The following is a 6000-nucleotide window of genomic DNA, read 5'->3' as shown; positions in this document are numbered from 1 at the left end:
TATCACCAATCTTGCCTGTATTGAATGACTAAATTTTCATTCATTGCTATCTATGGGAATAGAATAGAAAGAGAAGTCTCAGAGAGGCTACTGGATTCCAGACATATCTCTTCTTGCTCCCATTGTAGAGTAACAATTTTATTGTATTCTCCCCTGATAATCATGACCAAACCACTTAGTGTAGTGACTTCTTTATCTATAATTTCAGTAGTAAGACTAGTCCAAAATGTTCAGATGGTTATCTCAGCTTCCAGGTCAAGAAAACCTTGTTGGGTTTCTCTAACGTATCAGATCCCAGGATTTAGAGATGGGAAACAGCTTTTGGTTTTGTTTTCCCTAGCATATAACTGGGAGTAATAGAGAAAGCAGTCACTTCCATTTCCACATCTCTGTTCAGAATACATTCTGATATTCTGGCTTGGGGGAAAAAGCCATTGTATCTGTTGCTGGTAAAAACCACATCCTACATCACAGGATGACTATTCAACTCTAAGAGCTTTCTGCACCCACTGGTGCTAAAACTGAGTCAACAAAAGGCCATTCTTCAGGTGAACTGACCTGGGGCAAGGGTTATGTAGAATGCTTATAAACTCTCTGAGTTTAACTCATCATCTCACTTTACTTTCTCTAAAATGTGTTCCCTCTAAAATGTGTTCCTTGGTCAAAAGTGATTGTCAAAAGTGGACAAAGTATTATACAAATCCACTGACGGTGATTTTGACAAAAGCACTGTGAATCAAAAAGGTAAATCTATATCCAGAAACAGCATTTATTCTAGTGAAGACAAATCAATGCCTGCTCTATAGTGAAAGGATCCAATGTAATCAACATGCAACCACATGGCTAGATGATCATTTTGCAGAAGATTAGAATATGGGAACCCAGTGTAATTCTCTGCTGTTAACAGGTTGGAGCTAAGCAGTGGCCAGGTGTGCCCTGGTGAGGTTTGGAATTGTTACTTGGACTTCTTTTTTCAGAAGAGGCCATTAAAAATCCAGCAACCTTATGAGCATTTGGTTATTAAGGCCGAATAACATGCCCAAATAATATATAAACTGCATCCAGAATATAAAGAACCTCCTAAGCATGATAAGTTTTTCTTGGTGACAAGAAATACCAGTTACAGCATGTTCTTACTATTGCAGTGGAGATCTCAACATACCCGGGTCCACTGAAACAGAAACACTACTGAACTAATAGGCTTTTGATTTAATAGGTTATATTTCTCACTTTCTACATACTTGTTTCTCAACAAGACATAAAAGACATAAAAGACTAATTCTTGGTTACTGGTAATAATCAACGTTCTTATCTAATCTTGACTGCACACCTAACCGTTTCTACTGCTAGCCTGAATGCTTCCTCTGAGGACACTTGGCTACATATTCAACAGGCTGAAAATCCTGTGGCATTGACACCATTCCTCAGGAGCAGAGCTCAACCAAAGACTGAAGGAAGACAGAATAGGCATCATCCAGCTCATCTGCCTTTTCAACAGAATAATTCCTAAATATATGTTTTATTCTGTTCCCTGGACTTCCCACATGTCATTAGGCTTCAAGTAAAACTAGTGGTAACTTGACTGAAAACAATCCATTTCAATATAATGTGATAAGAGATAAATACCTATGGATTTCATGGAGTTCTAGAAGATTCTCTCTCTCTTTTTTTAAGATTTTTATTTATTTATTTGACAGACAGAGATCACAATTAGGCCGAGAGGCAGGCAGAGAGAGAGGAAGGCAGAGAGAGAGAGGAAGGGAAGCAGGCTCCCTGCCGCGCAGAGAGCCCGATGCAGGGCTCAACCCCAGGACCCGGGGATCATGACCTGAGCCGAAGGCAGAGGCTTAACCCACTGAGCCACCCAGGCGCCCTGAGAAGATTCTCTTTTTAACTGAATTGGCTTAATATCTTGATAACGCATATCACAGAAAAATTCATTAGTTTACTACTAACAAGCAGTAAACCAAGGAGATAAATATATAAATCTAAAGTTATTAAAAAACACCTAAATGCCATCTACTTTTTTCTCTTAAAATATTATGGATAATTATAACACCTAAGTCAGATTTATTCCTTCCTATTACAGCTAATAAAAGCAGCCCTTTGAATCTGGTAACTACATCCTAAAATGTTGGATTATGGCAAGTGAGAAGAATCAAATTTTAGGGCCTATCCTTCTAGCCTTTCTTTTTAAATTTGTTTATAAAGACATGCATGGAGTTTGCATCCTACTTTTAGGAAGAAAATCAGAATTGCTCATAAAGTTTGTGCACACGCACACACACACACACACACACACACTCATGATAACTTGTAGTACTAGCAATGGTGTTGGAAAGCAATTCAGTAATGGACAGTGGGAATAAAAACTGATACAAACTTTTGAGGAAATACATGGCAGCAGAAATTAACATTAAACATGAACATTACCTCTGACATATCAAGCCAGATTTTAGAATTCTAACAGAAATGATAACATTATGCATATACCTTGTAAAACTACAGTGAGAAAACATGAGAAATAAATTAAATGTCCATCAGTGGGGAATTGTTGACCTTTTCTATATCCATTCTGTGAAATTGAAATACCATCTATCCATGTCAAACCATCATAACTAAGTATGAAAGCATGCTGCACAATTAAATACATAAGAGAGGGAAGGGAGGAGAAGGGAGGTGAGACAGTGGAAAAAATAACAAAGAAGAAGAAAAAAATAGCTACCAAAGCTACCAGAGGGGCTGAGAGGCTGGTAGAGACTCTTTAAAAGAAAGTAATACCATAAAAATTAATATCATAACCATACTTAAAATCCAAAAACAAATAAGCAAAGCAGTATAGTAAATAAAACATGCACATGGATTTCTTAATGCAAGTATTAAGAACCCTCATTTAAATACAGAATTTGATAAAGAGAAGCAAACAAACCTCTTCCTATCCCCTGTAAATACACAATTATGCACACAATCAACCTTTAACCTACTCAACCTTTGAAAGTTAATCAATCATTTTGGGGGGGCGGGCCTTTTTATTGATAACAGGAAAATATTATTCACCTTAGTAAGTTAAAAAAGAGATCTGGTGATGTTTTCCTCCTAAATACCTTGGGGGGACAGCTATGACTTGTGCTCAAAAAAAAAAAGTCTTTATGAAGTCAAAACATTGTGGAACCATTTTTTTTAAATTTATTTTTTATTTATTTATTTGACAGAGAGAGATCACAAGTAGACGGAGAGGCAGGCAGAGAGAGAGAGAGAGAGAGGGAAGCAGGCACCCTGCTGAGCAGAGAGCCCGATGCGGAACTCGATCCCAGGACCCTGAGATCATGACCTGAGCCGAAGGCAGCGGCTTAATCCACTGAGCCACCCAAGTGCCCCTGTGGAACCGTTTTTATAAAATACACTTTGCCATGAAATAAGAAATCAAAAAAATTTTCCCTCAATACTTAAATGGTTACCAGATCATTCAACACCATTGTTTAAAAAGATCATGGGAAAATTAGTGACTTCAGTAAACATAGAAGTTTATATTCAAAACTAATCTCACATTTAAATTATACTTTGAGAATTTACTTGATCAAGAATAAGAAACATTTCCTAGATTCTTTTATTCATTTTTAATTTACAGCATTATAAAGTCAAATTTTGACTGTTGAAAACAGTTGCAACAGATGAAAATGTTTTCCAACTGAATTTTCATAGTCATTACAAAGTTAGGTTTATAGTGCAATTGCTGACAGGCTTTTAGCATTTTGATGTTCAATATTCATTTCTGCTACAAGGGAACTCAAACTAAAAACTTTTTTTGGTAGCTGACACTGTTCGATGTTTGACTTCAAGGCTATTTTAAGACAATCAAAAGGAATGACATCATACAAAAACTGATCTGATTTAATAGACACAGTTTTGGAAAGGAATAATTTAACATAACGCAAAAGAAAAGTCCTATCTGTTTACTTAAGGACAAAAAATCCCACAGATAAGCAGATGTGCAAATACTTCCCTTTGGTATTTTGCTCTTTAAAAGACTAAACAAAGTTAATACAACATATCTTTTCATGTCTACTAATTTTCATTCCTTCTGTCTCTGTATCTTTTTATTTTTTTTTTACTTTTTCTTGTAGTTTCAAGTTTTAATTTAAATTTTAGTTAGTTAACATACAGTGTAATATTAGTTTCAGGAGTAGAATTTAGTTATTTATCATTTAAATACAATACCTCATGCTCATCACAAGTATCCTCCTTAATACCCCTCACCCATCTACCATTTAGCCATCTCCCCACCCCCCACGGTGCCCTCCCTTCCAGCATCTCTGCTTCTTCTCTATAGTTAACAGTATTTTATGGCCTTCCTCTCTCTTTTCCCCCTTATGTTCATCTTTTTAAAATTTCCTAAATTCTACAAATGAGTGAATTCATATGGTATTTGTCTCTCTGACTGACTTGTTTTACTTAGCATAATATGCTCTACCTCTATCCATGTCATTGCAAATGGCAGGATTTCATACTTTTTATGACTGAATAATATTCCATTATTCATATATATAATATATTTTATACACACACACACACACACACACTACCACACACACACCACACTACATCTTCCTTACCCATTTGTCAATCAATGGACATATAAGTGATTTCCACAATTTGGCTATTGTTAATAATATTACTGTAAACATCAGTGTGCATGTATCCCTTCAAATCAGTATTTTTGCATCCTTTGGGTAAATATTTAGTAGTGAAATTGCTAGATTGCAGGGTAGTTCTATTTTTAAATCTTTGAGGACCCTTCATATTGGTTTCCAGAGTGACTGCACAAGTTCGCATTCCCACCAACAGTGCAAGAGTGTTCCCCTTTCTCCATAACCTTGCCAATACTTTTTTCTTGTGTTGTTGATTTTAGCCACTCTGAAAGGTGTTGAGGTGATATCTCATTGCAGTTTTGATCGGTATTTACCCAATGATGAGTGATATTGAGAATCCTATCATGTGTCTGTAAGCAATCTGGATATCTTCTTTGGAAAAATGTCTATTCATGTTTTCTGCCCACTTTTTAACTGGATTATTTGTTTTTTGGGCATTGAGCTTGATAAGTTCTTTATATATTTTGGATACTAACCTTTTATCAAGTATGTCATTTGCAAATATCTTCTCCCATTCTGAAGGATGACTTTTGGTCTTGTTGATTGTTTCCTTCACTGTGCAGAAGATTTTTATCTTGATGAATTCCCTATAGTTTATTTTTGCTTTTGTTTCTCTTGCCTCCCGAGACCTATCTTTTAAGAAGTTGCTACAGCCAATGTCAAAGAGGTTACCGCCTCTGTTCCCCTCTAAGATTTTGATGTTTTCCTGTCTCACACTTGGGTCTTTAACCCACTTTGAATTTATTTTTGTTTACAGTATAAGAAAGTTGTCCAGTTTCATTCTTTTGCTGATGGCTGCCCAGTTTCCCCAGTACTACTTGTTTAAGAGACTGTCTTTTTTCCACTGGATATTCTTTCTTACTTTGCCAAAGATTAGTTGTCATATAGCTGTGGGTCCATTTCTGGGTTTTCTATTCTGTTCTATTGATCTATGAGTCTGCTTTTGTGCTAATACCATGCTATCTTAATCACCACAGCTTTGTAATATAATTTGAAGACCAGAATCATAATGCTTCCAGCTTTGCTTTCCTTTTCTAAGTTTACTTTTGCTGTTTAGGGGCTTTTGTGCTTCCATACAAATATTAGGATTGTTTGTTCTAGCTCTGTGATAAATGCTATTTGTATTTTGATAGGGATTGCCTTAAATGTGTAGATTGCTTTGTGTACATAGACATTTAAATACTGTTTGTTCTTCCAATCCATGAGCATGGGATGTGTTTTCATTTCTTTATGTCATCTCCAAGGCCAGATGGCTTCACAGGGAGATTCTATCAAACATCTAAGGAAGAGTTAATACCTATTCTTCTCAAACTACTCCAAAGTACAGAAATGGAAGCAAAACTTCCGAATT

Source organism: Enhydra lutris, unplaced genomic scaffold (assembly GCF_002288905.1).
Source record: "Enhydra lutris kenyoni isolate GAN:26980312 unplaced genomic scaffold, ASM228890v2 scaffoldscaffold32, whole genome shotgun sequence".
Classification (NCBI taxonomy): domain Eukaryota; kingdom Metazoa; phylum Chordata; class Mammalia; order Carnivora; family Mustelidae; genus Enhydra; species Enhydra lutris.
The sequence above is the reverse complement of the archived record's forward strand: the minus strand, read 5'-3'. Positions refer to the sequence as shown.